The 13,179-nt window shown below is 39.3% G+C and overlaps 1 protein-coding gene across 4 annotated transcripts in view; it reads left to right on the plus strand.

Moving 5' to 3' along the window:
• The window catches only part of MAST2 (microtubule associated serine/threonine kinase 2), a 192,420-nt gene that overhangs the window by 68,680 nt on the left and 110,561 nt on the right, over window positions 1–13,179 (plus strand). The window lies entirely within an intron of this gene.

Genomic DNA, 13,179 nt, shown 5'->3' on the forward strand with positions numbered 1-13,179 from the left:
TCTGCTAGCAGATGCAATTAGCTGGATTTGTGGTATGGGATGTTAGAGGAGGGGTACTCTTGAGGCTGAACTCAGGTTGCCAAGCAGGACACTGAGATCCGCAATGTCTGTGATACCGCTTTCTAAAACTTGCCAGCTCCACGTGTGGGGCTCTGCAGACCAGCAGAGATGGGCAGCCCGAATGTGCAGACAGGATGATGGTGTGAAAAGGAGGGGTTGGATGTGATGGGAACTGATCAGCCTTTTGGACCTGACGGCATCTGCCTAGGAGGAATGCTGCACCTCACAACTGAATCATACTGTGGGCACTAAACAGTAAAAAGAACGTAGAGTACTCGAGGACAAATGCAGAGGACAAATCCAAAAGAGCATTGCTTCTTGGAATTCAGAGTAGTCTTGCAGGAAACAATAATTTATTGTGCCCAAAACATTCTCTCTCTGCCGTATCCTAATGAGGTGTGGGCCCAGGCTGTGTGGGCAACTGAAATCTTCCATTCTTATGACTTCACAGCTTCCCTAACTTTATTTAGTATTTCTTGATTGCTGTCACTGTCCTGCTCAGGGGGTTGGTAACATAGTGCTAAGAATGAATTTTTACTATTACACTCTGGCTTTTCCAGCCACAGAGATTCAACGATACTTCTCTGCTGTAATATTTTTCATCCTGATAAACGTGTACGGAGCCACCTCTCTGCCCATGCATCTTATTTCATCATTCCTGGAAGGTTTATACTGACGGTGCTGTTTCCCATAGGTTGTCCTCCTTTGGGCAGGTGTTTGGGATGCCTGTTATGTGAGGGTGGTTGTTTGATGCCAAGTATAACTTGGTTTGTTTTTCAAGCTTCTACAATTAATGTGGAAGCACTTCTAGGTTCTGCCTTGCTCTGTTGCTCAGCATTGACGTCACAACCAACCAGTATTGTAGGCAGTCTCATCTGCTGTTTCTGTATATTGCTCTTAAATAGTTTATTTGCCCTTTTTTTGGAGTGCTTTTTTTTTTTTTCCCTTCCTCCCCTGCCCTTTCTTGCCTCCTGCATTCCTTAGGCTCCAGAGGCTGACTTACCTTGGTAGGGATACCTGAACCCATCAAGGCAAAATCCTGACTTGTATGAAGAAAAACACAGATGGACATTTTCAGACAGTGCAATGAACTTGGTTTCCCACTTTCTCCATTGAAATTAAGGGCAGACATTGAAGTCCCTGCATTGTTTTGGAAATATTATCTTCTTTTTGTGAATCAGTTGCTTTGTCAGTTTTATGTCTTGTTCATTATCTTTCTAAGACTGAACAGGCAGTGGAATTACATATTTGAGTATATTTAATTGTACTGAAATTAGCAAAAATCAAAGCATTTAGACTGAAAAATAAAGTTTAGTACTCTTCAGTAGGTGTTTTACAAATGGATTCTCTATAGTTTGTTTACATTGTAACTTCTGCTTCCTAGCAGCAGAATACATCTAAATGCTCTGTGTACGTCTGCATTTGTTGTTAAACTTGAGTAGAAAGAGGCCTATAAATATTGGGTTATAATTACTGGGAAAATTTAAATAATATTTTATTAATCTCTAATAGAATATTTTATTAATCTATTACACATATTGATTTTTAAATAAGTAGACGTAATGTCCATTGATTTTTTTAAGCAAGTTGTGCCGTTACAATTTAAGCCGAGTAGGCATAAACGCTGGGTAGCCTCAGGAGAGGGGGGGAGTGTGATTTGAGGTGCTTTACCTCCCACTGAAGTACCTGCCAACACCACCTTTACAAAGCAAAGCGCTTTCACAGGAGCTCATCTACTAACGAGACAGAGGACACACTACATCAGAAAAACTGCTTTTTCCTCTGAAGATACGTATTGTGTTCTTTCTCTGGTACTTCTTGTCTGTGTGACCTCTCAGTTTTTCTCTTAAATGTCAAGCTAATGTTTTAAATTGTTTTAAAGATGAATACTCCTATCAAAGTAAATTGCAGGAAAAAATGGTCTAATTCGTTATTTGAGAAGATGGTGGAGAATTAATAAGATCTTTTTTTTGTCAAATAAATGAGGAAAGACTCAGATATTGAGTCCAGAATGCCACTTAACACATGTAAATCTGCAATAACACTGGAAGCTGCGCCAGGATTACTTTGGGCTTGTAAACTTAGAGGGAAATTAATGAGCCGAACTCAGGTGTGCTTTTGTAGGCAATGAGTGATTTTACAGGCTCACTTTTAATTCTTTTAGTAATCCTTTGTTCTGGCTGCTGAGGTTGCATTTCTCTTGTGAGACTTCGGTGAGTCATACAGCCTGCAGGTGTGTCGTGGCCAGGGTGGCTGAGAGCAAACATTAATATCTAAATGTGGATTAAGGAGTTAAACATTTAAACAAATAAGTAAGAATTTTCTTGATGGAGAAAGTGCGTTATGCCAAACAGCGTATAGGTAGAAGGTGGCTATTGAAAAGTTAAATCTCAAGTCTTTCTTTGCAAGCTATTCAGGATACTTCTTCACAGATGGTCACTAAACTTACAGCTTTTTAGCTTTTTCTGTGTAGTGTGGTTCCTCTCAATCAAAAATACAAAAAGTTTTATGAATGTTCTTATTTTGTTAATGGGGAGATAATGAAAATTAAGAGTTTAAAGATCTATGACAAATACTTTTTGTACAAAACATCCTCTAACATATGAGGTAAGCACATCAGAACTGTAACTTCCACTCTGAGAAAAGCTATTGGATTGGGCTGATGGAATGGGATAGGTAAAAGAAAAATGCAAGAAAATTGCTGAAAAACAGCTGTGGGAAAGCTTATACAGAGATACATGGCTGTTTTTTTGGTGTTTGCACCACTTCGGTAGCTCATATTTTAGGCGTCCTAGAAGTTGGCCTGTATTGTGGTGTACACTTGACGTGCTACTTTTCTTTCCGGTGCATATCTCTTTTTGTGTGTTGTGTGAGGTGTGTACCAGAGAAGCATGGGCGTAGGCTCTGGTATTCCAGTGTTCCCACAGTACCTTAAAGACATTGAATTGAAAACAATGCATTAAAGATTTTTTGAAATAAAACCATTGTGTGCTCACTACCCAGAAGCTATTATAAGCTGAATGCTTTAAGCATATATTGAATTGAACCCAAAAGTATCAACAGGGACATTGATGAGATCAGCTATTATTTAATCTATCAGTTTCAGGCAAAATCCCATTCTCAGTCCTGTTTGGAGAAAAGAACTGTTCAGTGACAATTTCTGATGAATGTGCAAGTGTTGCAAATTCCTTGCTTGCCCATAGGTACAAAGTGGAATATTCCTTAAATTCTGCCTTTGAAGCCAACATCTGGATGAGCCAAAACCTTGTAATTTCATCCAAAAGGCTTGTAGGCTTAAAGATGAAGAGACCTGTGTGCTTCATAGTATGGAAGAATAATGGCAGTACAGACCGTCGAGAATACCTAAGAGTCTTTTCCCAGTGATGAAGTCATTGTTTGTTTTAATTTGAAGTATTGTAAAGGACAGAAGACAGAAGTTTTAGAGACTGATTAATATCTTTTGTCTTCATTTATTTTCAAGAGAGTCCATATTTATAATTTAAATGCAACAGAGAGAAAATCCTAGCCAGAACATGTCCTCGTAATAGAATCAGCTGTTTCTGTCAGTCCATTACAGAGCCCACTAATCACCCATCAGAACTAAAAGTCATTAGGCACAGTCTGCAGTTTCTCAAACATGTGCTTTGGGAGTGCATGTCTGTATTTTACCAGTCCTGTAATTGGGGATGAATTTTCCTTTGCTCTGAAACAGATTTCTTGGCACCGAGTAGGTCTGAAATATCCAACTGTATTAAATGTAAAGTTGTTCAGAAACAAAGTTATGAAAGATCAAATGGGTTTTCATACAAGAAATCAGAGATCCAAAAACCTGAATTCACATGACATTGACACAATTTGTGATATTCCTGAAGGGCAGGCCTGCATGTGGTCATTTAAAAATACACTGAGGGATGTGGTCAGCCAGTGCCTATGATTCCCAGCTCTGCTGGCTTTCATTTTGAAAGCAGTAGCTGTTGCTTTCCTAAGATGTGTTTTGCCGACTCTAAGCCTGAAGCTTGTCTTGCCTACACCAGTACAAACCTTTCACCACACTCAGTTTGATCCGTGAATTAATCTCGGGTTTGGCCTAGCTCTACTTTGCATTTTATCTTTCACCTTCAGAGTCTTGTCACATATGAACATGACAGGGAGTGTTGTTCCCTTGAAATTAAGGTAGCTCGAGATTGTCATTTTAAAATTAGGATAAGGTTGGTGGTTGCTACAGTTATTTACGTGATCAAAATTAAGAAGAGTAGTTAATTGCCATTAAAAAAAATATCTTTATGGTAATTTGTGTTCCTAAGCAAATAAAACATCTGTTTAAAAGTACGTGTGAAAGCTGATAGGAGAGCCTGTTTCACTTTAATCTTCGTTTTTCACTGAAAATATTGTTTTCCAGAATTAATTTTAAGAAAGTCATTGTGGAAATGCTTCGTGTTGTAACTCTGAAGTGAGTCACACTAAGCATACAACCACCTCATATTTCCAGGGGATTAATCTCTTCCTATATACATAATCCAAATACAAAACTTCTGTGGCTATTCGCTTTTGCTGTAAATATTGTCTGGGAATGAAGCAATAGAGCTCTTTCTTTCATCGCTTCTGTGAAGGATTTATGTTTCAGTTTGGCTGCAATTTGAAGCCCAGTGGACATGAGCAGTATTGTGCCATTCACTAATGAGGGCAAAAAGAGAAGTTAGACTTCTGTTGGCTTCTTACAAAGACATAAATAAATACTTGCAGGCACCTGCCTATTCCAGATTTTCTTACGGTGCCCAGTACATGGGTTTCTTCAGAAAGCTGATGATTGTCTGTAACTGGTCCTTCGCAAAAACAATCACAAGTCCTTTTGCCTGTCCCTCCTTCCCAGCTTCTGTTGAGAAGCAGTGATTCAAGAGGGGTAAGCTGAAGTGCCTCGCGTAGACTAGCTAAGCAATGAAAAATTACATCTGCTTGTTCTGTAAATAATGTCCATTCAGAGCAGATGTAATTAACTACTAAACTTAATGGATGCCTCGTGAGGTTACAGATGCTATCAGTCATACACTGGATGAAGGCAAGGGAGTTTTATATGCTTGGAATTCCTTTTAGGGCTAATTACTAAATATCTTTAAAATTGATTGCTTATGCTTCCAATTTCTGAGAGTGTTTTCACATGATCTATATGGAACAGACTTGGTGCAGCTTTAGGGCAGGATGGGAGACGCCTCCATTGCTGAGGCTTTTTGAGGAACGGAGAAGTTTCTCTTCTCTAGGACTTTCTCTCAGAGGTTTGCCGTTACGAAACTTGCTTTCAGGGGCTGCTAAGCTGAGAGATTGATCCAATACAGATTTCCTTTTTGTCTAAATTAGCTGAGGAATATGCTGTTGTAAAGATAAATTTCTGGTGATGTGTCAAAAGTCTTAGCTTAACTTGACAAAGCAAATGGAGACGTGCAGAATGCCTCTCAAGAAAAAAGGACTAACTTCATTTCTGCCTGTCTGCTTCCCAAATACTCTGTGACTGGGGAGTCAGCGAGAAACCCGACAGAATAAACAGGGCTCATGACTGTTATGAGATGCCTGATGATAACGTTGGTATGGAGCTGACAATGTGCCTTTTCTTTCTAGCTACTGTCAGAGATTCTCTCAACCTACGTATTTCAATATAATTTTCTTTGTAACCTTTGGTCTTTGTTCACAGCACGTATTATTAGCAGTGCACTGAATTGATATGAGCTGGTGAGTAGGTCCAGTTTTCTGATGAGATGCCCATTGTTTTATACAACTTTTATGGAGGGTAAACCTTCAACTCACCAAAATTATGCTGGGCTTGAGTATCATGAGTTTTAAAATCAATAAAAGATGCTTAAAGATTTTAAGTAAAATTAGTGGTCAGTAGCCTTGATGTCAGTTGTCAGTTCTTCTAGAAACAACCTTTTAAGGAGTAGATGTGTGTGTACTAGAAATGACAATTGACTTAATCATAGATTAATATTAGTACGAGCCAACAAGGGAGAGAATAAAAGTGGATTTGTTTATTTGTAATGCTCTTGGCATTTTTAGCAGCTGTGGCTGTTTCCTTGTGATCATTGCATGCCCAGTCTTGAAGGAATTTTTGGTGCAAGTCAAGACAGAGTAATTTAAAGAGCAGTTTCTAACAATAGCGTTACAACTGCAGTCCTGTATGTCTCTGAGATGACACTGTTTTCTTTTCTGCATTTTCCAAAATTTTGTAGAGCATGACCTTTTGACTTAAATTTCTGGAACTGGTGCAGTCTGGCAAAAAGAAAGAGGATTTTGAACAGTTGCTCCCCTTGTTTTGGACGTCTGGTCAGTGCTGGGCAGCCTGTTCCACACACCGGGTAGATCAGTAATCTGCTCTGTGGCCTTGGAAAAGAAGAATTAAGTAATGAGGAAGATTATGAGCTGTCGGAGCTGTGTGCTTTATTCCCTCTCAATATTGCCTCTCCCTTAGGCTAATTTGGGTAAAAATGTAATGTATATAACAAACCATTTGTTAAGTACGTTATTTCTCAGATTTTAAAGTATAACCTGCCTTTTATTTACATGGGACTACCTTGCATCTCGCCTTTTATGTAGTTCATCCATACGTTTTAGGTGGCTTGTTCATTACCATCATGGTTTTCTGAATCTATTACTGTTGCAATTTATATATTGACTGTTATGACAGCAAATATGCCTTCTACTCTGCTGTTGTTTCATGCTTTTGCATCATCTACAATTCTCTGGGCTACAAAATTTAAATCTTTAAATTTACTTTTTGCTGCAAATGAAGTTACACTTGAAAACATGATCTTTTATGTGCTACGTGCTATTTAAAAGTAACTTTGGCAAATGTAGTTGAAGAGAGCTGCTGCTGTAGTGGCTTTTTGTAGGTGGTTTTTTTAGCCTTGAGGAAAACAATGAAGTTGATAGTAAATTAGTTTGCTGACACCTTAGGGCTGAACAGCTGAATTACTGTACCCACTCTTAATTTGACCAGGGTTCTCAGGTGTCTTTAATTTTCAGAAACGATTCACTGTTTAACCTCAGATGAAAAGCTTGGGATCAAATATGAAACTGGCTATTTTCTTTAGAGTGAAAAGAAAGGCTGCTGCTTTATTGATAGCATGAAATTAGACTGACCCCTTGCTCTTAGTCCCAAATAAGAGATAGGAATGAATCCTGTGGAGGAAATGAGACTTGGAGAATTGCAAGTCATTCATTGTTCTGTTTAGTGAGTGATGTGTACCACCCTGTCCTTGGCTGAAAACGCCTACTCTGCACATTATCTGCAGCTCAGCTGTGGCAGCTGCCCTGTTCCTGGGGTTGGGCAGCTCACCCACTTGGGAATGTGGTTTGCATGCATCATTTTTATTGTCATCTGCCTATCCAGGCCATGATGTGTGGTTTCAGACGTGTTTGTTGCCATGAGTGGGTTCAGTCAGGTCTGTGGTGTACTGTGCAATGTTATATTTTGGGCTTCAAAACATGATGTAATGTACATAAGATGGAGTAGACACTCCAGCTCACTTAAAAAATAACTATTTATATACATATACACACACCCACACAGGAGAGGAGGGGAGACACTGAAAATATTCTGAGAAAAGTGTGAATTCTTGTCTATTTTGAGATGTATTCTGTAATTACTTTAGGTCAAGTAACCAATAGTCTTAATCTTATGAAAAGCCCTGAGGTTAAGTGATCTGAAAGGTTAGTGGGCAACTTTTGGAGCCATATATTCTTGAGAGGTTAATGCACAGATGTGACCTGGACCCTTAGCTTTACCTACAAAGGAAGAACTTTGTGTTACCCAGGCAGGGGGGCTCATGGGGACGAGGAGATAATTTGCTGTATTTGAGAATTTTGCTTAATGTTTAAAGGAGCTTTTAGCTTTATTTTCCTCTGCACTAACTATAATTTGAAATAAACCCAATGGCTTTTTTTTGCTGCCTAGCAAGGGATTTCTACCTGAAGAGAGGAAAAGGCCAGAAGATGCTGCAGACATTAAATGCATCATTGGCTGATTCTTGACCCATTGGTCTGAAGACTGATATCAAGTGTTTATTTAGAGAAATGGGGTGTCATCTGTCAGCCACACAGCTGTGTGTTTTTTTCCCACAGTTGTTTTTATGTGTTAATGTACTTTGCAAATGATATTTCTACTGACAGATAACTTCTGTTGAGGTAGGGAACTAATCCAAAGAATACATTGTTTGCTTTGAATTTGTAGGGTATTTTAGAATAACCCTGGGTGAACAGGTATACCAGTAACTGTTCTAGTGCCGTGCACATTGTCCTGAAGGATCTGGCATCTGTGGCCATGAAGGTGAGATTTCTTAGGAAAGGTCCGTTCCAGGCAGTTTGGCTAGTACTGGGAATATGGGAAGATGTGTAATACTGGCTTGGCAGTTCAGGATTTGTGCAATTCCAGGTATAAATCCTGTACTGTGTTGAAAAGGATCTGGGAATTAAACTCAGCATCCTCCCTATATTTTGAATGACAGTGGAAAGTGTTTGGGTATTCGTTTTCTGTATTTTAAATATCTCTGTAGTTAAGCAGATGATTTAACAACATGATTCTGAATTTAGTTTCTAAAAAGACAATATATGATAGAAAATAATATCTGCAGTATACTTCATAGGTTAATCTGACATTCAGTACAGATATGGTTTTAGTGTTCTGTTTGAAATTCTTTGCTGATGAGTTTGGCAAACAATTTTAGATGTAATCATTACTTGAGAGAGAAACTGAGAAGTACTGGTTTTAATAACCATTTACAACGATATGGTAAAAGGAAGGAAATTATTTTTCTTGACAGATTCTGATAGGAGAAAGAGAAGCTTAGCGTGGGGTGGTTTATTTTTAATCACCATGAAAAATTCTTTCCTGTTAATCTGATGGATGGATTACAGTTTGTCCTTGCCTGGCCAGGTTGTATTTTCCATCAGAACTGGAGATTCTAACCCTCATTATATCATTTCTGTAATGCAAATGGCTATGTATAGAAAGAGATTTAATTAATCCCCTGCTGGTTGGTAGATACCCTAAAGCAAACATAGTCAGCAAAGGAAAAAAAAAAATTAAAACATGAGTGCATGGTACTAGGTCAATGAGTGTCAGTGGAATTTCATCATCTGTGAAATATTAACTTATTAACTGAAATGTATTTACTGTTATAGCTGTAAAAATATTTGCATATTGTCCCAACTGGTATGATAGTGAGCTACCATGCAAGAAAGCCAAGGTCGAAGGGAATCTCAGGAATCATGCTGTCTGCTCTGGCAAAAATGTGGAACATCCTGAAGGTAGTGATGGGCCTCACTGTAATTTGAAAGGACTACATTTAAGCTGCCATCAGTGCAGGCTCTAGCATCCAGCTTTGCCTGTGGGTCTGTGCCATATGTGCAGTTACATATTCAAGGACAAATTACAAGATTGAGAGAAAGTGACAATTTTGAGTGATGGGCTCCTGTTTTCTTCACACTTTTATAACATATCTGTTTAAAAGATATGGGTTGTCTTGTAGGTCAATGAACAAATAGATTTCCAGACTTTAGTTCCATTTACGTGGTGTATATATATGTATGCAAAAAGCCAGCACTCGTTCTGTTCTGTGAAACAATTTTGTTTTAAAACAGTTTCTGTATACAAGAGGTCACTATAGAATAAATTTTCAGGATATATTCACTAAACTATATATTATGTAAACAAACAAAAAATGCTTAAAATGGCGAATATATTTTCTCTTTTTTGCTTCAGGCTTGCTGCCTGAAAAATAACAGGGCCAGTGAGGATCTAGTTTTATTGTGAAACCTGAACTGTAGTGTGTTACAGCCTCTAACAGATTTTATATCTACATTATTTGAGATGGTAAGATAGGAGGAAACAAATATAAAGAACTTCTTTGAAGGAGGGTATCAGACCCAGCTTTTGATAATTCTATGATGCTTTATTTCTTTCCCAAGATTCATTTTTAACTAGTCATCGGAAAATCTTCTGCTTCTTTTGTCATGTAGAGATCAGGTTGCGTGTTTAATAACTATGCCTTGAAATACAGAACTGATGCAAAGATTAACTTTCAGAACAGCCTGTTGTTGTCGTTTGGGCACTGCAAGATTTAATATGCTTCTTATTTTTTAGTGACGTAGGGTCTGTGAAAGTGGTTGGTTGTTTCCACTTCCAAAACTTCCTTGTGAATAATGTGGAACAATGTTTTAAAATATTCCTACGCTATATATCACTTCACGTAAGTCAGATGTAAGAAGTAAGGCTCTACTTAGAGGGTTATTTTGTTAACCTAGAGAGCAGGCAGCAAGGAGGCTGGCTGGAGTAATATTGGTGATGTGTACAGGCGCAGGCACCTAAAGTGCTGAGGGAAGCAGGTGTGCTGTTGGAAAAGGACAGCCGAAATCCCCAATGTTCATGTGTTGTTCTCACTGGAAGGGTGCTCCAGTATGGGAATGCCTTTTAGGATAAAATAGCATGTTTACTTAAGGGGTTACATCTGCACCTTGTAAATAGTTTTTTGGACCAAGCAGTCGCAGCTCAACACTCTTTTATTGGTTATCTTACGTCTTTAAATAGGATTTATTTTTAAAGGATGCATGGACATGTAATGCCAGACTCCTCTGTGGAGTGGGTGGAAGCCAGTCAAATCACACCTCCTCCCTCATCATTTAGTATCTAAAACAGTTAGTCTGTATTATAAAACTGCTTCTGAGCAGAATTTTGCTTTTATAGGGTAGTTGTGAAATGCTGTTGGACTTTTCTGTTATATTTTGTGTAATTATTTAATCAGCGTTTTTGCAGAGCTACTTCATATATTTGAAATTACCCTATCATTTTTAGATTTCAACTCTCAGTTGGTCCCGTTGCACGCATTAAACTGTTAAGCCATCTTAAGATCCAGCTGAGTCTCCCCCAGTGAACACGTCCCTGTCCCTGGTATGCATTTTTGTTGTCCACTCCATCCCTTGGAGATCTGCAATGTTCTCCTGAGAGGCGGTAGCCCCTAGGAAGCGTCCTGAAACTGGGCATCAGTTCTGACTGCGGTCTGCTCCCTCCGTGTTGCCACCTCTGGGCATTGTCTGTTGTCATCTTTGCTGAGAAGTGACTTTTGTAGACACCAACTCACTGGTGATTCAGGAGGAGCAAAGCTGATAATTCTGGTGCTCACGATCACATAATCTCCAGCTCTGATGCTTTGGCCTCGGCTCCACCATTCACGATTTAATTCAGAGGATTATAAGCGGTGTTGCTACCAGTTCTGCTTTGGAGAAGCAGAAGGAGGTGAAGAGCTGGGAGGGTGGGGGCTTGGTGGTTCTCCAGAGGGAAGGGAAAGTGCTGGGGGAGTGGGGGCACGGCTTGGTGCATGGTTGACAGGGCTTTTGAAGGGGATTTTAAGACTAATATGAGATGAGGCATAGTGGAACAACAGGTATAAAAATTGATTGCTTTGATTGTGCTGTTTGTTGTCTAGAGCACAGAGGTATTAAATTTGAACTACTGCCTATTGATCCCACAGCTGCACTGTATTTGTCAAGGTGGAGGTACGGAGTGAAAACGATTGCTACATGGATAGAATAATAGTTCAACCGCATTGAGATGTCATCTGGTAGTACTTCTTCGTCTTTATTTGGAAACTCAGTTGATCACAGATTTCAAAAAAATAATTTCATGAACAAAGTCCAAATCCTTCTTTTAACCCTGTGTATATTTATTCCAGAAACAGCTACAATATAAGGAGCATTAAAGCTTTTATTATGCGAGTAAAACAAATGTCCAGTAGAGGAAAGAGAAGGCTCGTCCGCTCCTATTACTGGATCATGATTCCCGTGGTATTTTGTCTGTATGTCAGAGTCTCAATTACTGGAGCCTTGCTGCTACAAAGAAGTGTTATCTCTTTCAGCCCTCATGACCAGAGCACAGCTTGTAAACATGAACCTAAAGGCTCAAAAATTAGAAGGTAGATAAAGAGACTTAAAGGTCGCTGTTTTCCTTTTTCAGCCAGTACCGTGAAATTTCAGAGCTTAGTGCATCCATTTGGAGAATTTCTGGGGCAGGTTGTTTGGGAAGAAATGGAAGCACAGCATTTGGCTCGAAGAGGCACACCCTGCTAAGCACCTTTGTTCTGTTAGGTCTTCTTTAAAGGGGATAAATGAAAAAACACAGGAGAGATGATACATATATATATATATGCATGTCTGTTGTACATAAACACAGCATAGGATATGGCACATAATAATTATATGTATCTCTCTATTTGTAGTGGCAGAGAGCAGTCATTGCTATGTAGACTTCACAGTTGGAAACTTTAATTCTTTTGAGCAAATGAGAGTGGAAGAAGTACCTTTCAGAATATAAAACATACAACCTGTTATCGATGCTAATGATTTATTATCTTACATACTTGAAATGTTTTGATTAGATCTTGACAAGTTTGTCTGATGACAGGAATTTATTTCTTGATGCTGTAAGCTGTCAGGCTTGTGATAATTCACACATGAAATTTGCTCGGTGCTGTTAAGCTGTAACGAAATCTCAAACTTCAGAGAACTCGTACTTGAAAATAAGAGGAGCATGTTTTTGGACTTGATTTTTTTTTAGTTCTAGTAGCTGCGAATTTTTGGTACCTTAGAACAACTTGAACTGATGTCCCGGGTATGACTTAGCAAAGCAGTCACTGCCGGTTTGTCAGGAACCTTGTTAATCATTTAGATCAGCACGTACGCTGTATCCAAACATGGAAGAGTGGTTACCAGATTTTATGGATTTTTTTTCCATTGACTTTCTTCAATATTCAGTGGAAAAAAAATGATTTTTTTTTCTTCTGGGGGAAGAAAAACGCATCAGTTAGGTCAGTACCCTGGAAGTCAGGAACTGAACTTGGCCACATACTTGTCATTTTGGTGTGAAAAGCCGAAATTCAGCAGCCCCAGAACCTGCCTGGGTACGTTTGTGAGGCCTCGTTCAGGCATCCTGTCCTCCGCCCACCACTTGCACGGCCCAGGCAAAGCCTGCACTGGCTTGCCGGGGAGACTGACGAGGAGAAGGACTGATTCTGTCCTCGCCCCGGCTTTGGCTGACGGGAGGGCTCCGGGACCCCGCCGCGCTCCCGCTGCCCCCGGCCG

Source organism: Cygnus atratus, chromosome 8, assembly GCF_013377495.2.
Source record: "Cygnus atratus isolate AKBS03 ecotype Queensland, Australia chromosome 8, CAtr_DNAZoo_HiC_assembly, whole genome shotgun sequence".
Taxonomy (NCBI): Eukaryota; Metazoa; Chordata; class Aves; order Anseriformes; family Anatidae; genus Cygnus; species Cygnus atratus.